Source organism: Carassius gibelio, chromosome B3 (assembly GCF_023724105.1).
Source record: "Carassius gibelio isolate Cgi1373 ecotype wild population from Czech Republic chromosome B3, carGib1.2-hapl.c, whole genome shotgun sequence".
In the NCBI taxonomy this organism is placed as follows: domain Eukaryota; kingdom Metazoa; phylum Chordata; class Actinopteri; order Cypriniformes; family Cyprinidae; genus Carassius; species Carassius gibelio.
In genome coordinates, this window is record NC_068398.1 from 3,734,251 (window position 1) to 3,761,355 (window position 27,105).

Below are 27,105 nucleotides of genomic sequence, written 5' to 3' on the forward strand. Positions count from 1 at the left end.
AAAAGTTACTTTGACAAACTAGTGATAAGGTATAAGCTGAAAATCAATAAAACCACTGAAGTACAATTCTCTAGACTCTGAAGGTCAATAATTATCAAAAACATGTTGAACAATTGCATTTGGACAACTATAAACCAGTAATTTTATAATATGTTATTTGCATAGTGTACACAGAGGCCTATTAATACAAACAGAAAGCCCACAAATTATCAAAACTGTGTAAAATAATGCCTAATTTCATTCTAAACGAGCATGCCATATTTAAGAGATATTGGGCAAAAAAACACTAAGAGTTATAAAGGATTAACACATTGATGTATGATAAATTGCCATTTATAACCACTAGATGGCAGCGGAAAACCACTAATGGGCTCATTCAGCTAACTTAAACAGTACAGTTGAAAGGATGTATGAATTAATGCCTAAACAATAAAAAAAAACACTCTTACAACATTTCAAATCTCATTGAGTTAAAGTTTTCCATTTTGTTCATTCAGACATATTAGTTTTTAAAATTTTGCCACATTATGATTACAGTGAAACCTGAAAATGACATCTAAAATCTTAAAAACGAGTTTAATCATTTAATTTCAGTGTGTGTGTCTGTCTGTTAGCCTATTCTCCATTTTGGATGTGTTTAACGGCCATCCATATACGTCCAGGTTGGCTCTGACCACCTAAGATGCCTTAAGTGCTTGAACCCCGTAAATGCTGCTTGCAGCTTTAATTATTATTATTATTATTATTATTCTTCCGCCCTAGAACTGAACGTGCAGCCCAAACCATAAGGCCTAGAGAGCTGAAATTTGGACAGATAGTAGAGCTCATTTTGGGGAGAACTTATCAAAGTCTCAGCCCAATCGGCCAAACGGGGGCGCTATAGCGCAAAAAACAAAAATTTTGGACGTTTTTGGTCGTGAATCGTAAACCGTTAGCCATAAACTCAAAAACATGGCATCATAGCAATCCTTGGGTTAGCCCGAACAAAAGTGCACGGCGCCTTTTTGGGGTCTACGACACACCGTTTTCTCGCAAAATCGAGCTATATCCGAAACCTACTTTTGCGAACTAGTCCTAGGATTTTCAACCAATCAGAACCAAACCACTTCAGAAATATTCCCTGGACACTCAATATCAATAATTATCAAAAAAAAGTTGAAATTTCAATTTTTACGCGAAACAGTATGCCAAAAAGCGTCTATAGTAACGTTGGCCAAATGCTATTTTAACTATAACTCTTGAACAGAATGAGATAACTTCATCAAACTTGGTACACATATGTACGAGCTCAATTTTGGGTAACATAAAAAAAATTGCGCATCTCTGCCACTTGGGGGCGCAATAAGATAGAAAAAACACATAAATGGCTATAACTAGGCAACCGTTGGCTCGATCGACTTGAAAATTGGTATGCAGTGTCTTGGTCTGAAGGGGCACAAGTACCTATGAGGACATTTGCATATCTCAAAAAACATGGCCGCCATTGGCCAAACAATTTTAAGCACCTATTTGAAAGGGTTAACGGATGTTGATCGGAACGAAACTCGCTGGGTACGTTCGACCCATGAACCTTAAGGTCTGTAAGAATTTTGAAAGAAATCGGCCACTAGTTGGCGCTAACGAGTTTTATGGCTCTGTAATCACGTGGTGTTTCACATATCAACACAATATGCATATCATTTGATAGATCTCCTCGTAATGCACAACTTTGCCTCAAGAACCATTGCTGTCAATCAAATCATTCAATTGTTATTCACAAATATGTTAAAAACCTACTTTTGCGAACTAGTCCTAGGTTTTTTGTCCGATCGGAACCAAACCACTGCAGTAATATTCTGTGGACTCTCTAGATCAATAATTATTAAAAAAATGTTGAATTTTGTCCTTTGGTTAGCTGTAACGGGGTAATTTAGAAAAAGGGGTGTGGCCAAACATACCCCAAAGCCTATAAAACCTAAAGGAAAACTCAAAACTTTATGAAACTCAGTGTAATCATGTAACAGGTAACTCTTAACAAGCATGCAAAGTTTCATGGAGATCAGACCATAGGTGGCGCTATAACAGTAGAAAAGGTCTCAAAACACAAGATTTATATGGTAAATGGCCTCAAATTGTTTGAAAATGTTCATATATTCACTCAAAAACACTAAATCTTCATATCATATGATAAATCTCCTCATTCTGAACAACTTTGCCTCTGGGACCAATGTTGTCAATAAAGCTGTTAATTAAATATTCAAGATTATTTTAAAAAGTTACTTTGGCATACTTGTGATACGGTTTAAGATGAAAATCAATAAAACCACTGAAGTACAATTCTCTAGACTCTGAAGGTCAATAATTATCAAAAACATGTTGAACAATTGCATTTGGGCAACTATAAACCAATAATTTTATAATATGTTATTTGCATAGTGTACACAAAGGCCTATTTATACAAACAGAAAGCCCACAAATTATCAAAACTGTGTAAAATAATGCATGATTTCATTCTAAACAAGCATGCAAAATTTAAGAGAGATTGGGCAAAAAAAAATTACAACACTATAACAGTTATGTTTTAAAACACAGTGTTGTTTGAGTAAATGCAATTTATAACCACTAGATGGCAGCGGAAGACCACTAATGGGCTCATTCAGCTAGTTAAACAGTACTGTTTTCATGAATTCATGCCAAAACATTAATAAATTAACTGTTATAACATCTCATTGAATTGATGTTTTCCATTTTGTTTATACAGATGTATCAGTTTTTACAATTTTGCCACATTATGATTACAGTTTAACCTGAAAATGATATCTAAACTCTGAAAAAGAGAATACTTGCAATAATTTTGTCACCTATCACTTATTTCAAATACCTATATCTGCAACAAAATGTGTGTCCATGTATATGTGTGTCTTTGTGTGTGTGTGTGTGTGTGTGTGTGCATATGCTTATAGAGTATACATATATTAGTCTAATCATTTGCTGTCAGTGTGTGTGTCTGTCTGTTAGCCTGTTCTCCATTTTGGATGTGTTTAAATGTCATCCAAACATCCAGGTTGGCTCTGACCACCTCAGAGGCCTTAATGTGCTTGAACCCCGGTAAAATGCTGCTTGCAGCTTTAATTAGGGGTTCAAGCACGAAGTGCTGAAACCCTATTGTATCTGTTAGGATTTTTATTATTATTATTATTATTATTATTCTCCACTCAAACTGATCGTGCAGCCCAAACCGTAAGGCCTAGAGAGCTGAAACTTGGTCAGATGGTAGAAGTCCGGCCTTCTTGTCAGATCCAAAGGCTCGCCCCAATCGGCCTAAAGGGGGCGCTACAGTGATCAAAAATGCGTTAGTGCTAATAACTCCTAAACCGCTTATCATAGAGCCAAAAATTTAACATTTCCGGAATCCGTGGGTCATGCGAAATTAAAAACGGTCACTCTGATTTTGGGTCTAGGAGGCCTCGTTTTTTCGCAAATTTGACGTATGTCCAAAACCTACTTTTGCGAACTAGTCCTAGGTTTTTCGCCCAATCTGAACCAAACCACTGCAGAAATGTTCTCTGGCCAGGGAATATCAATAATTATCAAAAAAAAGTTGAAATTTCGACTCGCTGTCGTAATGGGATGCCAAAACGTTCGAAAGTCGAGGACCAATTTTACGCAACAGGCTATAACTCGTGAAAGAAATAAGATATCTTAACCAAACTTGCTACACATTTGTAAGACCTAAAACTTTGGTCAAATAAAAAAAATTGCACACCTCTGCCACTTGGGGGCGCTATAAAAAGAAAAAACACATAAATGGCTATAACTAGGCTACCGTTGGCTCGATCGACCTAAAAATTGGTATGCATTGTCTTTGTCTGAAGGGGCACAAGTACCTATGAGGACACTTGCATATCTCAAAAAACATGGCCGCCATTGGCCAAACAATTTTAAGCACCTATTTGAAAGGGTTAACGGATGTTGATCGGAACGAAACTCGCTGAGTACGTTCGACTCATGAACCTTAAGGTCTGTAAGAATTTTGAAAGAAATCGGCCACTAGTTGGCGCTAACGAGTTTATTGGCTCTGTAATCACGTGGTGTTTCACTTATCAACACAATATGCATATCATTTGATAGATCTCCTCATAATGCACAACTTTGCCTCAAGAACCATTGCTGTCAATCAAATCGTTCAATTGTTATTCACAAATATGTTAAAAACCTACTTTTGCGAACTAGTCCTAGGTTTTTTGTCCGATCGGAACCAAACCACTGCAGTAATATTCTGTGGACTCTCTAGATCAATAATTATCAAAAAAATGTTGAATTTTGTACTTTGGTTAGCTTTAAATGGGTAATTTAGAAAAGGGGTGTGGCCAAACATACCCCAAAGCCTATAAAACCTAAACGAAAACTCAAAACTTTATGAACCTTGGTGAAAACATGTAACACATGACTCTTAACAAGCATGCAACGTTTCATGGAGATCGGATCATAGGTGGCGCTATAACAGTTGAAAAAGCCTCAAAAACACACATTTTCAATAGAAAATGATCACAATTTGTAGAACATGTTCATACATTCACACAAACACTAGATCTTCATATCATATGATAGATCTCCTCTTTGTAAACAACTTTGCCTCAAGGAGCGAAGATGTCAATCAAATCGTTCAATTGTTATTGACAAATATATTAAAAACTTACTTTTGCGCACTAGTCCTAGGTTTTTTACCCGATCGAAACCAAACCACTGCAGTAATTTTCTCTGGACACTCTAGATCAATAATTATCAACAAAATATTGAATTTTGTCCTTTGGTTAGCTATAACTGGCTAAGTTAGAAAAGGGGTGTGACCAAAATACCCAAAAGCATATAAAACCTAAACGAAAACTAAAAACTTTATGAAACTTGGTGAAAACATGTAACAAGTGACTCTTAACAAGCATGCACATTTTCATGGATATCGGACCATAGGTGGCGCTATAACAGTAAAAAAGGTCTCAAAACATAAGATTTATATGGTAAATTGCCTCAAATTGTCTGAAAATGCTCATATATTCACATAAACCCTAGATCTTCATATCATATGATAGATCTCCTCATTCTGAACAACTTCTGGGACCAATGTTGTCAATAAAGCTGTTAATTAAATATTCAAGATTATTTAAAAAAAAGTTACTTTGGCAAAGTAGTCCAAGGCTTTAAGCTGAAAATTAATAAAACCACTGAAGTAAAATTCTCTAGACTCTGAAGGTCAATAATTCATTGTACTGTTGAACAAAGTACTGTTTCAATTTGCTGAATGAGCCCATTAGTGGTCAATTGCATTTGGACAACTATAAACCAGTGATTGTTTAATATGTTCTTTTCACAGAAGGTCAACAATTGCATTTGGACAACTATAAACCAGTGATTGTTTAATATGTTCTTTTCACAGAAGGTCAACAATTGCATTTGGACAACTATAAACCAGTGATTGTTTAATATGTTCTTTTCACAGTGTACACAAAGACCTATTAATACAAACAGAAAGCCCACAAATGATCAAAACTGTGTAAAATAACGCAAAATTTAGGAGAGATTGGGCAAAAAACAATAACAACACTACAACAGTTATGTTTAAAAACACAGTGTTGTTTGAGTAAATGCAATTTATAACCACTAGATGGCAGCGGAAGACCACTAATGGGCTCATTCAGCAAATTGAAACAGTACTTTTGAAAAGATTTATGAATTCATGCCTAAACAATAAAAAAAACACTGTTACAACATTTTAAATCTCACTGAGTTAAAGTTTTCCATTTTGTTCATACAGACTTATCAGTTTTTAAAACTTTGCCACATTATGATTACAGTGAAACCTGAAAATGACATCCAAACTATTAAAAAATAGTTTAATCATTTAATTTCAGTGCGTGTGTCTGTCTGTCAGCCTATTCTCCGTTTTGGATGTGTTTAACTGTCATCCGTACATCCAGGTTGGCTCAGACCACCTCAGAGGCCTTAATGTGCTTGAACCCCGTAAATGCTGCTTGCAGCTTTAATTATTATTATTATTATTATTCTTCTGCCCTAGAACTGAACGTGCAGCCCAAACCGTAAGGCGTAGAGAGCTGAAATTTGGACAGATCGTAGAGCTCAATTTGGGGAGAACTTATCAAAGTCTCAGCCCAATCGGCCTAACGGGGGCGCTACAGCGCAAAAAACAAAAATTTTGGACATTTTTGGCCGTAAATCGTATACCGTTAGCCGTAGACTCAAAAACATGGCATTGTTGCAATCCTTGGGTTAGCCCGAACAAAAGTGAACGGCGCCTTTTTGGGGTCTACGACGCACCGTTTTCTCGCAAAATCGAGCTATATCCGAAACCTACTTTTGCGAACTAGTCCTAGGATTTTCAACCAATCAGAACCAAACCACTTCATAAATATTCCCTGGACACTCAATATCAATAATTATTAAAAAAAAGTTGAAATTTCAATTCTTACGCGAAACAGTACGCCAAAAAGCGTCTATGCTAACGTTAGCCAAATACTATTTTGACTATAACTCTTGAACGGAATGAGATATCTTCACCAAACTCGGTACACATATGTATGAGCTCAATCTTTGGTCAAATCAAAAAAATTGCGCATCTCTGCCACTTGGGGGCGCTATAAGATAGAAAAAACACATAAATTGCTATAACTAGGCAACCGTTGGCTCGATCAACTTGAAAATCGGTATGCAGTGTCTTGGTCTGAAGGGGCACAAGTACTTATGAGGACATTTGCATATCTCAAAAAACATGGGCGTCATTGGCCAAACAAATTTAAGCACCTATTTGAAAGGGTTAACGGATGTTGATCGGAACGAAACTCGCTGGGTACGTTCGACTCATGAACCTTAAGGTCTGTAAGAATTTTGAAAGAAATCGGCCACTAGTTGGCGCTAACGAGTTTTATGGCTCTGTAATCACGTGGTGTTTCACATATCAACACAATATGCATATCATTTGATAGATCTCCTCGTAATGCACAACTTTGCCTCAAGAACCATTGCTGTCAATCAAATCGTTCAATTGTTATTCACAAATATGTTAAAAACCTACTTTTGCGAACTAGTCCTAGGTTTTTTGCCCAATCGGAACCAAACCACTGCAGTAATATTCTGTGGACTCTCTAGATTAATAATTATTAAAAAAATGTTGAATTTTGTCCTTTGGTTAGCTGTAACCGGGTAATTTAGAAAAAGGGGTGTGGCCAAACATACCCCAAAGCCTATAAAACCTAAAGGAAAACTCAAAACTGTATGAAACTCAGTGAAATCATGTATCAGGTGACTCTTAACAAGCATGCAAAGTTTCATGGAGATCAGACCATAGGTGGCGCTATAACAGTAGAAAAGGTCTCAAAACACAAGATTTATATGGTAAATGGCCCCAAATTGTTTGAAAATGCTCATATATTCACTCAAAAACACTAAATCTTCATATCATATGATAGATCTCCTCATTCTGAACAACTTTGCCTCTGGGACCAATGTTGTCAATAAAGCTGTTAATTAAATATTCAAGATTATTTTAAAAAGTTACTTTGGCATACTTGTGATACGGTTTAAGATGAAAATCAATAAAACCACTGAAGTACAATTCTGTAGACTCTGAAGGTCAATAATTATCAAAAACATGTTGAACAATTGCATTTGGACAACTATAAACCAGTAATTTTATAATATGTTCTTTTCATAGTGTACACAAAGGCCTATTAATACAAACAGAAAGCCCACACATTATCAAAACTGTGTAAAACAATGCATAATTTCATTATAAACAAGCATGCAAAATTTAAGAGAGATTGGGCAAAAAAAAAAAAAAAAAAACACTATAACAGTTATGTTTAAAAACAGTGTTGCTTGAGTAAATGCAATTTATAACCTCTAGATGGCAGTGGAAGACCACTAATGGGCTCATTCAGTTAAGTTGAACAGTACTGTTGAAAGGATTCATGAATTCATCCCAAAACATTAAAAATGTAACTGTTATAACATTTTAAATCTCATTGAGTCAATGTTTTCCATTTTGTTCTTACAGATATATCAGTTTTTACTATTTTGCCACATTGTGATTACAGTTTAACCTGAAAATGACATCTAAACTCTTAAAAAGAGAAGACTTGCAATAAGTTTATTGTCACCTATCACTTATTTCAAATACCTATATCTGCAACAAAATGTTTGTGCATGTATATGTGTGTCTTTGTGTGTGTGTGTGTGTGTGCATATGCTTATAGAGTATACATATATTAGTCTAATCATTTACTTTCAGTGTGTGTGTCTGTCTGTTAGCCTGTTCTCCATTTTGGATGTGTTTAAATGTCATCCATGCATCCAGGTTGGCTCAGACCACCTCAGAGGCCTTAATGTGCTTGAACCCCGGTAAATGCTGCTTGCAGCTTTAATTATTATTAGGGGTTCAAGCACGCAGTGCTGAAACCCTATTGTAATTGTTAGGATTTTTATTATTATTATTATTATTATTCTTCCGCCCTAGAACTGAACGTGCAGCCCAAACCGTAAGGCCTAGAGAGCTGAAATTTGGACAGATCTTAGAGCTCATTTTGGGGAGAACTTATCAAAGTCTCAGCCCAATCGGCCAAACGGGGGCGCTACAGCGCAAAAAACAAAATTTTTTGACATTTTTGGCCGTGAATCGTAAACCGTTAGCCGTAAACTCAAAAACATGGCATCGTAGCAATCCTTGGGTTAGCCCGAACAAAAGTGCACGGCGCCTTTTTGGGGTCTACGACGCACCGTTTTCTCGCAAAATCGAGCTATATCCGAAACCTACTTTTGCGAACTAGTCCTAGGATTTTCAACCAATCAGAACCAAACCACTTCAGAAATATTCCCTGGACACTCAATATCAATAATTATCAAAAAAAAGTTGAAATTTCAATTCTTACGCGAAACAGTACGCCAAAAAGCGTCTATAGTAACGTTGGCCAAATGCTATTTTAACTATAACTCTTGAACGGAATGAGATAACTTCACCAAACTTGGTACACATATGTATGAGCTCAATTTTGGGTCAAATCAAAAAAATTGCGCATCTCTGCCACTTGGGGGCGCTATAAGATAGAAAAAACACATAAATTGCTATAACTAGGCAACCGTTGGCTCGATCGACTTGAAAATCGGTATGCAGTGTCTTGGTCTGAAGGGGCACAAGTACCTATGAGGACATTTGCATATCTCAAAAAACATGGCCGCCATTGGCCAAACAAATTTAAGCACCTATTTGAAAGGGTTAACGGATGTTGATCGGAACGAAACTCGCTGGGTACGTTCGACTCATGAAGCTTAAGGTCTGTAAGAATTTTGAAAGAAATCGGCCACTAGTTGGCGCTAACGAGTTTTATGGCTCTGTAATCACGTGGTGTTTCACATATCAACACAATATGCATATCATTTGATAGATCTCCTCGTAATGCACAACTTTGCCTCAAGAACCATTGCTGTCAATCAAATCGTTCAATTGTTATTCACAAATATGTTAAAAACCTACTTTTGCGAACTAGTCCTAGGTTTTTTGCCCGATCGGAACCAAACCACTGCAGTAATATTCTGTGGACTCTCTAGATCAATAATTATTAAAAAAATGTTGAATTTTGTCCTTTGGTTAGCTGTAACGGGGTAATTTAGAAAAAGGGGTGTGGCCAAACATACCCCAAAGCCTATAAAACCTAAAGGAAAACTCAAAACTTTATGAAACTCAGTGAAATCATGTAACAGGTGACTCTTAACAAGCATGCAAAGTTTCATGGAGATCAGACCATAGGTGGCGCTATAACAGTAGAAAAGGTCTCAAAACACAAGATTTATATGGTAAATGGCCTCAAATTGTTTGAAAATGTTCATATATTCACTCAAAAACACTAAATCTTCATGTCATATGATAAATCTCCTCATTCTGAACAACTTTGCCTCTGGGACCAATGTTGTCAATAAAGCTGTTAATTAAATATTCAAGATTATTTTAAAAAGTTACTTTGGCATACTTGTGATACGGTTTAAGCTGAAAATCAATAAAACCACTGAAGTACAATTCTCTAGACTCTGAAGGTCAATAATTATCAAAAACATGTTGAACAATTGCATTTGGGCAACTATAAACCAATAATTTTATAATATGTTATTTGCATAGTGTACACAAAGGCCTATTTATACAAACAGAAAGCTCACAGATTATTAAAACTGTGTAAAATAATGCATGGTTTCATTCTAAACAAGCATGCAAAATTTAAGAGAGATTGGGCAAAAAAAAATTACAACACTATAACAGTTATGTTTTAAAACACAGTGTTGTTTGAGTAAATGCAATTTATAACCACTAGATGGCAGCGGAAGACCACTAATGGGCTCATTCAGCTAGTTAAACAGTACTGTTTTCATGAATTCATGCCAAAACATTAATAAATTAACTGTTATAACATTTTAAATCTCATTGTATTGATGTTTTCCATTTTGTTTATACAGATATATCAGTTTTTACAATTTTGCCACATTATGATTACAGTTTAAACTGAAAATGACATCTAAACTCTTAAAAAGAGAAGACTTGCAATACATTTATTGTCACCTATCACTTATTTCAAATCCCAACATCTGCAACAAAATGTGTGTGCATGTATATGTGTGTCTTTGTCTTTGTGTGTATGCGTATGCTTATAGAGTATGAATATATTAGTCTAATAATTTACTTTCAGTGTGTGTGTCTGTTTGTTAGCCTATTCTCCATTTTGGATGTGTTTAGCGGTCATCCATACATCCAGGTTTGGCTCTAACCACCTCAGATGCCTTAAATGCTTGAACCCCGGTAAATGCTGCTTGCAGCTTTAATTATTATTATTATTATTATTCTTCCGCCTTAAAACTGAACGTGCAGCCCAAACCGTAAGGCCTAGAGAGCTGAAACTTGGTCAGATCGTAGTAGTCTTGCTCGCTACTCAGATACAAAGAACCGGCCCAATCGGCCTAACGGGGGCGCTACAGCGCAAAAAACAAAAATTTTGGACATTTTTGGCCGTAAAGTGTAAACCGTTAGCCATAGACTCAAAAACATGGCATTGTTGCAATCCTTGGGTTAGCCCAAACAAAAGTGCACGGCGCCTTTTTGGGGTCTACGACGCACCGTTTTCTCGCAAAATCGAGCTATATCCGAAACCTACTTTTGCGAACTAGTCCTAGGATTTTCAACCAATCAGAACCAAACCACTTCATAAATATTCCCTGGACACTCAATATCAATAATTATCAAAAAAAAGTTGAAATTTCAATTCTTACGCGAAACAGTATGCCAAAAAGCGTCTATGCTAACGTTAGCCAAATGCTATTTTGACTATAACTCTTGAACGGAAAGAGATATCTTCACCAAAATTGGTACACATATGCATGAGCTCAATCTTTGGTCAAATAAAAAAAAATTGCGCATCTCTGCCACTTGGGGGCGCAATAAGATTTAAAAAACACATAAATGGCTATAACTAGGCAACCGTTGGCTCGATCGACTTGAAAATTGGTATACAGTGTCTTGGTCTGAAGGGGCACAAGTACCTATGAGGACATTTGCATATCTAAAAAAAACATGGCCGCCATTGGCCAAACAAATTTAAGCACCTATTTGAAAGGGTTAACGGATGTTGATCGGAACGAAACTCGCTGGGTACGTTCGACTCATGAACCTTAAGGTCTGTAAGAATTTTGAAAGAAATCGGCCACTAGTTGGCGCTAACGAGTTTTATGGCTCTGTAATCACGTGGTGTTTCACATATCAACACAATATGCATATCATTTGATAGATCTCCTCATAATGCACAACTTTGCCTCAAGAACCATTGCTGTCAATCAAATCGTTCAATTGTTATTCACAAATATGTTAAAAACCTACTTTTGCGAACTAGTCCTAGGTTTTTTGTCCGATCGGAACCAAACCACTGCAGTAATATTCTGTGGACTCTCTAGATCAATAATTATTAAAAAAATGTAGAATTTCGTCCTTTGGTTAGCTGTAAAGGGATAATTTAGAAAAAGGGGTGTGGCCAAACATACCCCAAAGCCTATTAAACCTAAACGAAAACTCAAAACTTTATGAACCTTGATGAAATCATGTAACAGATGACTCTTAACAAGCATGCAAAGTTTCATGGAGATCAGACCATAGGTGGCGCTATAACAGTAGAAAAGGTCTCAAAACACAAGATTTATATGGTAAAAGGCCTCAAATTGTTTGAAAATGTTCATATATTCACTCAAAAACACTAAATCTTCATATCATATGATAAATCTCCTCATTATGAACAACTTTGCCTCTGGGACCAATGTTGTCAATAAAGCTGTTAATTAAATATTCAAGATTATTTTAAAAAGTTACTTTGGCATACTTGTGATAGGGTTTGTGATGAAAATCAATAAAACCACTGAAGTACAATTCTCTAGACTCTGAAGGTCAATAATTATCAAAAACATGTTGAACAATTGCATTTGGACAACTATAAACCAATAATTTTATAATATGTTATTTGCATAGTGTACACAAAGGCCTATTAATACAAACAGAAATCCCACAAATGATCAAAACTGTGTAAAATAATGCATAATTTCATTCTAAACAAGCATGCAAAATTTAATAGAGATTGGGCAAAAAACAACAACAACACTATAACAGTTATGTTTAAAAACACAGTGTTGTTTGAGTAAATGCAATTTATAACCACTAGATGGCAGCGGAAGACCACTAATGGGCTCATTCAGCTAAGTTGAACAGCACTGCTTTCATGAATTCGTGCCAAAACATTAATAAATTAACTGTTATAACATTTTAAATCTCATTGAGTCAATGTTTTCCATTTTGTTCATACAGATGTATCAGTTTTTACAATTTTGCCACATTATGATTACAGTTTAACCTGAAAATGACATCTAGACTCTAAAAAGGAGAAGACTTGCAATAAGTTTATTGTCACCTATCACTTATTTGAAATACCCATATCTGCAACAAAATGTGTGTCCATGTATATGTGTGTCTTTGTGTGTGTGTGTGTGTGCATATGCTTATAGAGTATACATATATTAGTCTAATCATTTGCTGTCAGTGTGTGTGTCTGTCTGTTACCCTGTTCTCCATTTTGGATGTGTTTAAATGTCATCCAAACATCCAGGTTGGCTCTGACCACCTCAGAGGCCTTAATGTGCTTGAACCCCGGTAAAATGCTGCTTGCAGCTTTAATTATTATTATTATTCTTCCGCCTTAAAACTGAACGTGCAGCCCAAACCGTAAGGCCTAGAGAGCTGAAACTTGGTCAGATCGTAGTAGTCTTGCTCGCTACTCAGATACAAAGAACCGGCCCAATCGGCCTAACGGGGGCGCTACAGCGCAAAAAACAAAAATTTTGGACATTTTTGGCCGTAAATCGTATACCGTTAGCCATAAACTCAAAAACATGGCATTGTTGCAATCCTTGGGTTAGCCCGAACAAAAGTGTACGGCGCCTTTTTGGGGTCTACGACGCACCGTTTTCTCGCAAAATCGAGCTATATCCGAAACCTACTTTTGCGAACTAGTCCTAGGATTTTCAACCAATCAGAACCAAACCACTTCAGAAATATTCCCTGGACACTCAATATCAATAATTATTAAAAAAAAGTTGAAATTTCAATTCTTACGCGAAACAGTACACCAAAAAGCATCTATGCTAACGTTAGCCAAATGCTATTTTAACTATAACTCTTGAACGGAATGAGATATCTTCACCAAACTCGGTATACATATGTATGAGCTCAATCTTTGGTCAAATCAAAAAAATTGCGCATCTCTGCCACTTGGGGGCGCAATAAGATAGAAAAAACACATAAATTGCTATAACTAGGCAACCGTTGGCTCGATCGACTTGAAAATCGGTATGCAGTGTCTTGGTCTGAAGGGGCACAAGTACCTATGAGGACATTTGCATATCTCAAAAAACATGGCCGCCATTGGCCAAACAAATTTAAGCACCTATTTGAAAGGGTTAACGGATGTTGATCGGAACAAAACTCGCTGGGTACGTTCGACTCATGAACCTTAAGGTCTGTAAGAATTTTGAAAGAAATCGGCCACTAGTTGGCGCTAAAGAGTTTTATGGCTCTGTAATCACGTGGTGTTTCACATATCAACACAATATGCATAACATTTGATAGATCTCCTCGTAATGCACAACTTTGCCTCAAGAACCATTGCTGTCAATCAAATCGTTCAATTGTTATTCACAAATATGTTAAAAACCTACTTTTGCGAACTAGTCCTAGGTTTTTTGCCCGATCGGAACCAAACCACTGCAGTAATATTCTGTGGACTCTCTAGATCAATAATTATTAAAAAAATGTTGAATTTTGTCCTTTGGTTAGCTGTAACGGGGTAATTTAGAAAAAGGGGTGTGGCCAAACATACCCCAAAGCCTATAAAACCTAAAGGAAAACTCAAAACTTTATGAAACTCAGGGAAATCATGTAACCGTTGACTCTTAACAAGCATGCAAAGTTTCATGGAGATCAGACCATAGGTGGCGCTATAACAGTAGAAAATGTCTCAAAACACAAGATTTATATGGTAAATGGCCTCAAATTGTTTGAAAATGTTCATATATTCACTCAAAAACACTAAATCTTCATATCATATGATAAATCTCCTCATTCTGAACAACTTTGCCTCTGGGACCAATGTTGTCAATGAAGCTGTTAATTAAATATTCAAGATTATTTAAAAAAGTTACTTTGGCATACTTGTGATACAGTTTAAGATGAAAATCAATAAAACCACTGAAGTACAATTCTCTAGACTCTGAAGGTCAATAATTATCAAAAACATGTTGAACAATTGCATTTGGGCAACTATAAATCAATAATTTTATAATATGTTATTTGCATAGTGTACACAAAGGCCTATTAATACAAACAGAAAGCCCACAAATTATCAAAACTGTGTAAAATAATGCATAATTTCATTCTAAACAAGCATGCAAAATTTAAGAGAGATTGGGCAAAAAAAAAATAACAACACTATAACAGTTATGTTTTAAACCAGGGTTGTTTGAGTAAATGCAATTTATAACCACTAGATGGCAGCGGAAGACCACTAATGGGCTCATTCAGCTAAGTTGAACAGCACTGTTTTCATGAATTCTTGCCAAAACATTAATAAATTAACTGTTATAACATTTTATATCTTACTGAATCAATGTTTTCCATTTTGTTCATACATATGTATCAGTTTTTACAATTTTGCCACATTATGATTACAGTTTAACCTGAAAATGACATCTAAACTCTAAAAAAGAGAAGACTTGCAATAAGTTTATTGTCACCTTATTTCAAATACCTGTATCTGCAACAAAATGTGTGTCCATGTATATGTGTGTCTTTGTGTGTGTGTGTGTGCATATGCTTATAGAGTATTAATATATTAGTCTAATCATTTACTTTCATTGTGTGTGTGTGTCTGTCTGTTAGCCTGTTCTCCATTTTGGATGTGTTTAACTGTCATCCATGCATCCAGGTTGGCTCTGACCACCTCAGAGGCCTTAATGTGCTTGAACCCCGGTAAAATGCTGCTTGCAGCTTTAATTAGGGGTTCAAGCACGCAGTGCTGAAACCCTATTGTAATTGTTAGGATTTTTATTAGGGGTTCAAGCACGCAGTGCTGAAACCCTATTGTATCTGTTAGGATTTTTATTATTAGGGGTTCAAGCACGCAGTGCTGAAACCCTATTGTAATTGTTAGGATTTTTATTATTATTATTATTATTATTATTCTCCACTCAAACTGATCGTGCAGCCCAAACCGTAAGGGCTAGAAAGCTGAAATTTGGTCAGATTGTAGTAGTCCGGCCTTCTTGTCAGATACTGAGTCTCGACCCAATCGGCCTAACGGGGGCGCTACAGCGCAAAAAACTAAAATTTTTTACATTTTTGGCCGTAAATCGTAAACCGTTAACCATAGACTCAAAAACATGGCATCGTTGTAATCCTTGGGTTAGCCCGAACAAAAGTGTACGGCGCCTTTTTGGGGTCTACGACGCACCGTTTTCTCGCAAAATCGAGCTATATCCGAAACCTACTTTTGCGAACTAGTCCTAGGATTTTCAACCAATCAGAACCAAACCACTTCAGAAATATTCCCTGGACACTCAATATCAATAATTATCAAAAAAAAGTTGAAATTTCAATTCTTGCGCGAAACAGTACGCCAAAAAGCGTCTATGCTAACGTAAGCCAAATGCTATTTTAACTATAACTCTTGAACGGAATGAGATATCTTCACCAAACTCGGTACACATATGTATAAGCTCAATCTTTGGTCAAATCAAAAAAATTGCGCATCTCTGCCACTTGGGGGCGCTATAAGATAGAAAAAACACATAAATTGCTATAACTAGGCAACCGTTGGCTCGATCGACTTGAAAATCGGTATGCAGTGTCTTGGTCTGAAGGGGCACAAGTACCTATGAGGACATTTGCATATCTCAAAAAACATGGCCGCCATTGGCCAAACAAATTTAAGCACCTATTTGAAAGGGTTAACGGATGTTGATCGGAACGAACCTCGCTGGGTACGTTCGACTCATGAACCTTAAGGTCTGTAAGAATTTTGAAAGAAATCGGCCACTAGTTGGCGCTAACGAGTTTTATGGCTCTGTAATCACGTGGTGTTTCACATATCAACACAATATGCATATCATTTGATAGATCTCCTCGTAATGCACAACTTTGCCTCAAGAACCATTGCTGTCAATCAAATCGTTCAATTGTTATTCACAAATATGTTAAAAACCTACTTTTGCGAACTAGTCCTATGATTTTTGCCCGATCGGAACCAAACCACTGCAGTAATATTCTGTGGACTCTCTAGATCAATAATTATTAAAAAAATGTTGAATTTTGTCCTTTGGTTAGCTGTAACGGGGTAATTTAGAAAAAGAGGTGTGGCCAAACATACCCCAAAGCCTATAAAACCTAAAGGAAAACTCAAAACTTTATGAAACTCAGTGAAATCATGTATCAGGTGACTCTTAACAAGCATGCAAAGTTTCATGGAGATCAGACCATAGGTGGCGCTATAACAGTAGAAAAGGTCTCAAAACACAAGATTTATATGGTAAATGGCCTCAAATTGTTTGAAAATGTTCATATATTCACTCAAAAACACTAAATCTTCATATCATATGATAAATCTCCTCATTCTGAACAACTTTGCCTCTGGGACCAATGTTGTCAATAAAGCTGTTAATTAAATATTCAAGATTATTTTAAAAAGTTACTTTGGCATACTTGTGATACGGTTTAAGCTGAAAATCAATAAAACCACTGAAGTACAATTCTCTAGACTCTGAAGGTCAATAATTATCAAAAACATGTTGAACAATTGCATTTGGGCAACTATAAACCAATAATTTTATAATATGTTATTTGCATAGTGTACACAAAGGCCTATTTATACAAACAGAAAGCCCACAAATTATTAAAACTGTGTAAAATAATGCATGATTTCATTCTAAACAAGCATGCAAAATTTAAGAGAGATTGGGCAAAATAAAATTACAACACTATAACAGTTATGTTTTAAAACACAGTGTTGTTTGAGTAAATGCAATTTATAACCACTAGATGGCAGCGGAAGACCACTAATGGGCTCATTCAGCTAGTTAAACAGTACTGTTTTCATGAATTCATGCCAAAACATTAATAAATTAACTGTTATAACATTTTAAATCTCATTGAATTGATGTTTTCCATTTTGTTTATACAGATATATCAGTTTTTACAATTTTGCCACATTATGATTACAGTTTAAACTGAAAATGACATCTAAACTCTTAAAAAGAGAAGACTTGCAATACATTTATTGTCACCTATCACTTATTTCAAATCCCAACATCTGCAACAAAATGTGTGTGCATGTATATGTGTGTCTTTGTCTTTGTGTGTATGCGTATGCTTATAGAGTATGAATATATTAGTCTAATAATTTACTTTCAGTGTGTGTGTCTGTTTGTTAGCCTATTCTCCATTTTGGATGTGTTTAGCGGTCATCCATACGTCCAGGTTGGCTCTAACCACCTCAGATGCCTTAAATGCTTGAACCCCGGTAAATGCTGCTTGCAGCTTTAATTATTATTATTATTATTATTCTCCACTCAAACTGATCGTGCAGCCCAAACCGTAAGGCCTAGAGAGCTGAAACTTGGTCAGATGGTAGAAGTCCGGCCTTCTTGTCAGATCCAAAGGCTCGCCCCAATCGGCCTAAAGGGGGCGCTACAGTGATCAAAAATGCGTTAGTGCTAATAACTCCTAAACCGCTTATCATAGAGCCAAAATTTTAACATTTCCGGAATCCGTGGGTCATGCGAAATTAAAAACGGTCACTCTGATTTTGGGTCTAGGAGGCCTTGTTTTTTCGCAAATTTGACGTATGTCCAAAACCTACTTTTGCGAACTAGTCCTAGGTTTTTCGCCCAATCTGAACCAAACCACTGCAGAAATGTTCTCTGGCCAGGGAATATCAATAATTATCAAAAAAAAGTTGAAATTTCGACTCGCTGTCGTAATGGGATGCCAAAACGTTCGAAAGTCGAGGAGCAATTTTACGCAACAGGCTATAACTCGTGAAAGAAATAAGATATCTTAACCAAACTTGCTACACATTTGTAAGACCTAAAACTTTGGTCAAATAAAAAAAATTGCACACCTCTGCCACTTGGGGGCGCTATAAAAAGAAAAAACACATAAATGGCTATAACTAGGCTACCGTTGGCTCGATCGACCTAAAAATTGGTATGCAGTGTCTTTGTCTGAAGGGGCACAAGTACCTATGAGGACATTTGCATATCTCAAAAAACATGGCCGCCATTGGCCAAACAATTTTAAGCACCTATTTGAAAGGGTTAACGGATGTTGATCGGAACGAAACTCGCTGGGTGCGTTCGACTCATGAACCTTAAGGTCTGTAAGAATTTTGAAAGAAATCGGCCACTAGTTGGCGCTAACGAGTTTATTGGCTCTGTAATCACGTGGTGTTTCACTTATCAACACAATATGCATATCATTTGATAGATCTCCTCATAATGCACAACTTTGCCTCAAGAACCATTGCTGTCAATCAAATCATTCAAATGTTATTCACAAATATGTTAAAAACCTACTTTTACGAACTAGTCCTAGGTTTTTTGTCCGATCGGAACCAAACTACTGCAGTAATATTCTGTGGACTCTCTAGATCAATAATTATCAAAAAAATGTTGAATTTTGTCCTTTGGTTAGCTGTAAAGGGGTAATTTAGTAAAAGGGGTGTGGCCAAACATACCCCAAAGCCTATAAAACCTAAACGAAAACTCAAAACTTTATGAAACTTCGTGGAATCATGTATCAGTTGACTCTTAACAAGCATGCAAAGTTTCATTGAGATCGGACCATAGGTGGCGCTATAACAGTTGAAAAAGCCTCAAAAACACACATTTTCAATAGAAAATGATCACAATTTGTAGGACATGTTCATACATTCACACAAACACTAGATCTTCATATCATATGATAGATCTTCTCTTTCTGAACAACTTTGCCTCAAGGAGCGAAGATGTCAATCAAATCGTTCAATTGTTATTCACAAATATGTTAAAAACTTACTTTTGCGAACTAGTCCCAGATTTTTTACCCGATCGAAACCAAACCACTACAGTAATTTTCTCTGGACTCTCTAGATCAATAATTATCAAAAAAATGTTGAATTTTGTCCTTTGGTTAGCTTTAACTGGCTAAATTAGAAAAGGGGCGTGACCAAAATACCCAAAAGCATATAAAACCTAAACGAAAACTCAAAACTTTATGAAACTTGGTGAAAACATGTAACATGTGACTCTTAACAAGCATGCAAATTTTCATGGAGATCGGACCACAGGTGGCGCTATGACAGTAGAAAAGGTCTCAAAACATAAGATTGATATGGTAAATGGCCTCAAATTGTCTGAAAATGCTCATATATTCACATAAACACTAGATCTTCATATCATATGATAGATCTCCTCATTCTGAACAACTTTTGGGACCAATGTTGTCAATAAAGCTGTTAATTAAATATTGAAGATTATTTAAAAAAGTTACTTTGGCAAAGTAGTCCAAGGCTTTAAGCTGAAAATCAATAAAACCACTGAAGTACAATTCTCTAGACTCTGAAGGTCAATAATAATCAAAAACATGTTGAAAAATTGCATTTGGACAACTATAAACCAGTGATTGTATAATATGTTCTTTTCACAGTGTACACAAAGGCCTATTTATACAAACAGAAAGCCCACAAACTATCAAAACTGTGTAAAATAAAGCCTAATTTCATTCTAATCAAGCATGCAAAATTTAAGAGAGATTGGGCAAAAAACATTACACTATAACAGTTATGTTTAAAAACAGTGTTGTTTGAGTAAATGCAATTTATAACCACTAGATGGCAGCGGAAGACCACTAATGGGCTCATTCAGCAAATTGAAACAGTACTTTTGAGAAGATTTATGAATTCATGCCTAAACAATAAATAAAAAAAACACTGTTACAACATTTTAAATCTCACTGAGTTAAAGTTTTCCATTTTGTTCATACAGACTTATCAGTTTTTAAAATTTTGCCACATTATGATTACAGTGAAACCTGAAAATGACATCCAAACTCTTAAAAACTAGTTTAATCATTTAATTTCAGTGCGTGTGTCTGTCTGTCAGCCTATTCTCCGTTTTGGATGTGTTTAACTGTCATCCATACGTCCAGGTTGGCTCAGACCACCTCAGAGGCCTTAATGTGCTTGAACCCCGTAAATGCTGCTTGCAGCTTTAATTATTATTATTATTATTATTCTTCCGCCTTAAAACTGAACGTGCAGCCCAAACCGTAAGGCCTAGAGAGCTGAAACTTGGTCAGATCGTAGTAGTCTTGCTCGCTACTCAGATACAAAGAACCGGCCCAATCGGCCTAACGGGGGCGCTACAGCGCAAAAAACAAAAATTTTGGACATTTTTGGCCCTAAAGTGTAAACCGTTAGCCATAGACTCAAAAACATGGCATTGTTGCAATCCTTGGGTTAGCCCGAACAAAAGTGTACGGCGCCTTTTTGGGGTCTACGACGCACCGTTTTCTCGCAAAATCGAGCTATATCCGAAACCTACTTTTGCGAACTAGTCCTAGGATTTTCAACCAATCAGAACCAAACCACTTCATAAATATTCCCTGGACACTCAATATCAATAATTATCAAAAAAAAGTTGAAATTTCAATTCTTACGCGAAACAGTACACCAAAAAGCGTCTATGCTAACGTTAGCCAAATGCCATTTTGACTATAACTCTTGAACGGAATGAGATATCTTCACCAAACTCGGTACACATATGTATGAGCTCAATCTTTGGTCAAATCAAAAAAAATTGCGCATCTCAGCCACTTAGGGGCGCTATAAGATAGAAAAAACACATAAATTGCTATAACTAGGCAACCGTTGGCTCGATCGACTTGAAAATCGGTATGCAGTGTCTTGGTCTGAAGGGGCACAAGTACCTATGAGGACATTTGCATATCTCAAAAAACATGGCCGCCATTGGCCAAATAAATTTAAGCACCTGTTTGAAAGGGTTAACGGATGTTGATCGGAACGAAACTCGCTGGGTACGTTCGACTCATGAACCTTAAGGTCTGTAAGAATTTTGAAAGAAATCGGCCACTAGTTGGCGCTAACGAGTTTTATGGCTCTGTAATCACGTGGTGTTTCACATATCAACACAATATGCATATCATTTGATAGATCTCCTCGTAATGCACAACTTTGCCTCAAGAACCATTGCTGTCAATCAAATCGTTCAATTGTTATTCACAAATATGTTAAAAACCTACTTTTGCGAACTAGTCCTAGGTTTTTGGTCCGATCGGAACCAAACCACTGCAGTAATATTCTGTGGACTCTCTAGATCAATAATTATTAAAAAAATGTTGAATTTTGTCCTTTGGTTAGCTGTAAAGGGGTAATATAGAAAAAGGGGTGTGGCCAAACATACCCCAAAGCCTATAAAACCTAAACGAAAACTCAAAACTTTATGAAACTCAGTGAAATCATGTAACAGGTGACTCTTAACAAGCATGCAAAGTTTCATGGAGATCAGACCATAGGTGGCGCTATAACAGTAGAAAAGGTCTCAAAACACAAGATTTATATGGTAAATGGCCCCAAATTGTTTGAAAATGCTCATATATTCACTCAAAAACACTAAATCTTCATATAATATGATACATCTCCTCATTCTGAACAACTTTGCCTCTGGGACCAATGTTGTCAATGAAGCTGTTAATTAAATATTCAAGATTATTTAAAAAAGTTACTTTGGCATACTTGTGATACGGTTTAAGATGAAAATCAATAAAACCACTGAAGTACAATTCTCTAGACTCTGAAGGTCAATAATTATCAAAAACATGTTGAACAATTGCATTTGGGTAACTATAAACCAATAATTTTATAATATGTTATTTGCATAGTGTACACAAAGGCCTATTAATACAAACAGAAAGCCCACAAATTATCAAAACTGTGTAAAATAATGCATAATTTCATTCTAAACAAGCATGCAAAATTTAAGAGAGATTGGGCAAAAAAAAATAACAACACTATAACAGTTATGTTTAAAACCAGGGTTGTTTGAGTAAATGCAATTTATAACCACTAGATGGCAGCGGAAGACCACTAATGGGCTCATTCAGCTAAGTTGAACAGCACTGTTTTCATGAATTCTTGCCAAAACATTAAAAATGTAACTGTTATAACATTTTAAATCTCATTGAGTCAAGGTTTTCCATTTTGTTCTTACAGATATATCAGTTTTTACTATTTTGCCACATTGTGATTACAATTTAACCTGAAAATGACATCTAAACTCTTAAAAAGAGAAGACTTGCAATAAGTTTATTGTCACCTATCACTTATTTCAAATACCTATATCTGCAACAAAATGTTTGTGCATGTATGTGTGTGTCTTTCTGTGTGTGTGTGTGTGTGCATATGCTTATAGAGTATACATATATTAGTCTAATCATTTACTTTCAGTGTGTGTGTCTGTCTGTTAGCCTGTTCTCCATTTTGGATGTGTTTAACTGTCATCCATGCATCCAGGTTGGCTCAGACCACCTCAGAGGCCTTAATGTGCTTGAACCCCGGTAAATGCTGCTTGCAGCTTTAATTATTATTATTATTAGGGGTTCAAGCACGCAGTGCTGAAACCCTATTGTAATTGTTAAGATTTTTATTATTATTATTATTCTTCCGCCCTAGAACTGAACGTGCAGCCCAAACCGTAAGGCCTAGAGAGCTGAAATTTGGACAGATCGTAGAGCTCATTTTGGGGAGAACTTATCAAAGTCTCAGCCCAATCGGCCTAACGGGGGCGCTACAGCGCAAAAAACAAAAATTTTGGACATTTTTGGCCACAGATCGTAAACCGTTAGCCGTAGACTCAAAAACAAGCCATCGTTGCAATCCTTGGGTTAGTCCGAACAAAAGTGCACAGCTGCATTTTTTTCTCTACGACGCACCGTTTTCTTGCAAAATCGAGCTATATCCGAAACCTACTTTTGCGAACTAGTCCTAGGATTTTCAACCAATCGGAATCAAACCACTTCAGAAATATTCCCTGGACACTCAATATCAATAATTATCAAAAAAAAGTTGAAATTTCAATTCTTACGCGAAACAGTATGCCAAAAAGCATCTATAGTAACGTTAGCCAAATGCTATTTTGACTATAACTCTTGAACGGAATGAGATATCTTCACCAAACTTGGTACACATATGTATGAGCTCAATCTTTGGTCAAACAAAAAAAAATTGCGCATCTCTGCCACTTGGGGGCGCAATAAGATAGAAAAAACACATAAATGGATATAACTAGGCAACTGTTGGCTCGATCGACTTGAAAATTGATATGCAGTGTCTTGGTCTGAAGGGGCACAAGTACCTATGAGGACATTTGCATATCTCAAAAAACATGGCCGCCATTGGCCAAACAATTTTAAGCACCTATTTGAAAGGGTTAATGGATGTTGATCGGAATGAAACTCGCTGGGTACGTTCGACTCATGAACCTTAAGGTCTGTAAGAATTTTGAAAGAAATCGGCCAGTAGTTGGCGCTAACGAGTTTATTGGCTCTGTAATCACGTGGTGTTTCACTTATCAACACAATATGCATATCATTTGATAGATCTCCTCATAATGCACAACTTTGCCTCAAGAACCATTGCTGTCAATCAAATCGTTCAATTGTTATTCACATATATGTTAAAAACCTACTTTTGCGAACTATTCCTAGGTTTTTTGCCCGATCGGAACCAAACCACTGCAGTAATATTCTGTGGACTCTCTAGATCAATAATTATCAAAAAAATGTTGAATTTTGTCGTTTGGTTAGCTTTAAATGGATAATATAAAAAGGGGTGTGGCCAAACATACCCCAAAGCCTATAAAACCTAAACAAAAACTCAAAACTTTATGAAACTCGGTGAAAACATTTAACACGTGACTCTTAACAAGCATGCAAAATGTCATGGAGATCGGAACATAGGTGGCGCTATAACAGTTGAAAAAGCCTCAAAAACACACATTTTCAATAGAAAATTATCACAGTTTGTAGGACATGTTCATACATTCACACAAACACTAGATCTTCATATCATATGATAGATCTCCTCTTTGTGAACAACTTTGCCTCAAGGAGCGAAGATGTCAATCAAATCGTTCAATTGCAATTCACAAATATGTCAAAAAGCTACTTTTGCGAACTAGTCCCAGGTTTTTTACCCGATCGAAAACAAACCAATGCAGTAATTTTCTCTGGACTCTCTAGATCAATAATTATCAAAAAAAAATAATAATTTTGTCCTTTGGTTAGCTATAACTGGCTAAATTAGAAAAGGGGCGTGACCAAAATACCCAAAAGCATATAAAACCTAAACAAAAACTCAAAACTTTATGAAACTTGGTGAAAACATGTAACAGCTGACCCTTAACAACCATGCAACTTTTCATGGAGATCGGACCATAGGTGGCGCTATAACAGTAGAAAAGGTCTCAAAACATAAGATTTACATGGTAAATGGCCTCAAATTGTCTGAAAATGCTCATATATTCACATAAACACTAGATCTTCATATCAAATGATAGATCTCCTCATTCTGAACAACTTCTGGGACCAATGTTGTCAATAAAGCTGTTAATTAAATATTCAAGATTACTTTAAAAAGTTACTTTGGCAAAGCAGTCCAAGGCTTTAAGCTGAAAATCAATAAATCCACTGAAGTACAATTCTCTAGACTCTGAAGGTCAATAATTATCCAAAACATGTTGAACAATTGCATTTGGACAACTATAAACCAGTGATTGTATAATATGTTCTTTTCACAGTGCACACAAAGGCCTATTAATACAAACAGAAAGCCAACAAATTATCAAAACTGTGTAAAATAATGCCTAATTTCATTCTAAACAAGCATGCAAAATTTAAGAGAGATTGGGCAAAAAACATAACACTAAAACAGTTATGTTTAAAAACAGTGTTGTTTGAGTAAATGCAATTTATAACCACTAGATGGCAGCGGAAGACCACTAATGGGCTCATTCAGAAAATTTAAACAGTACTTTTGAAAAGATTTATGAATTCATGCCTAAACAATAAAAAAAAAACACTGTTACAACATTTTAAATCTCACTGAGGTAAAGTTTTCCATTTTGTTCATACAGACTTATCAGTTTTTAAAATTTTGCCACATTATGATTACAGTGAAACCTGAAAATGACATCCAAACTCTTAAAAACTAGTTTAATCATTTAATTTCAGTGCATGTGTCTGTCTGTCAGCCTATTCTCTGTTTTGGATGTGTTTAACTGTCATCCATACATCCAGGTTGGCTCTGACCACCTCAGAGGCCTTAATGTGCTTGAACCCCGTAAATGCTGCTTGCAGCTTTAATTATTATTATTATTATTATTCTTCCGCCTTAAAACTGAACGTGCAGCCCAAACCGTAAGGCCTAGAGAGCTGAAACTTGGTCAGATGGTAGTAGTCTTGCTCGCTACTCAGATACAAAGAACCGGCCCAATCGGCCTAACGGGGGCGCTACAGCGCAAAAAACAAAAATTTTGGACAATTTTGGCCGTAAAACGTAAACCGTTAGCCGTAGTCTCAAAAACATGGCATTGTTGCAATCCTTGGGTTAGACCGAACAAAAGTGCATGGCGCCTTTTTGGGGTCTACGACGCACCGTTTTCTCGCAAAATCGAGCTATATCCGAAACCTACTTTTGCGAACTAGTCCTAGGATTTTCAACCAATCAGAACCAAACCACATCATAAATATTCCCTGGACACTCAATATCAATAATTATCAAAAAAAAGTTGAAATTTCAATTCTTACGCGAAACAGTACACCAAAAAGCACCTATGCTAACGTTAGCCAAATGCTATTTTGACAATAACTCTTAAACGGAATGAGATATCTTCACCAAACTCGGTACACATATGTATGAGCTTAATCTTTGGTCAAATAAAAAAAATTGCGCATCTCTGCCACTTGGGGGCGCTATAAGATAGAAAAAACACATAAATTGCTATAACTAGGCAACCGTTGCTTCGATCGACTTGAAAGTTGGTATGCAATGTCTTGGTCTGAAGGGGCACAAGTACCTATGAAGACATTTGCATATCTCAAAAAAACATGGCCGCCATTGGCCAAACAATTTTAAGCACCTATTTGAAAGGGTTAACGGAGGTTGTTCGGAACGAAACTCGCTGGGTACGTTCGACTCATGAACCTCAAGGTCTGTAAGAATTTTGAAAGAAATCGGCCACTAGTTGGCGCTAACGAGTTTTATGGCTCTGTAATCACGTGGTGTTTCACATATCAACGCAATATGCATATCATTTGATAGATCTCCTCATAATGCACAACTTTGCCTCAAGAACCATTGCTGTGAATCAAATCGTTCAATTGTTATTCACAAATATGTTAAAAACCTACTTTTGCGAACTAGTCCTAGGTTTTTT

At 36.2% G+C, this 27,105-nt stretch overlaps 2 long non-coding RNA genes across 2 annotated transcripts in view; one reads left to right on the plus strand and one right to left on the minus strand.

The window, feature by feature from the left end:
- LOC127952258 (uncharacterized) overlaps positions 1-10,187 on the plus strand; it is a 130,748-nt gene extending 120,561 nt beyond the window's left edge. The window contains exons 2-3 of the long non-coding RNA XR_008152886.1: positions 2,050-2,333; positions 7,624-10,187. This is a non-coding gene — a long non-coding RNA (uncharacterized LOC127952258). The remainder of the gene's footprint in view (positions 1-2,049; positions 2,334-7,623) is intronic.
- Positions 1,322-22,240, minus strand: LOC127952259 (uncharacterized). Its single transcript, XR_008152887.1, has 3 exons — positions 22,092-22,240; positions 13,948-14,458; positions 1,322-1,443 (listed from the first exon to the last, which is right to left on the minus strand). It is a non-coding gene; the product is annotated as an uncharacterized LOC127952259 (long non-coding RNA).
- Positions 22,241-27,105: the final 4,865 nt, after the last annotated feature.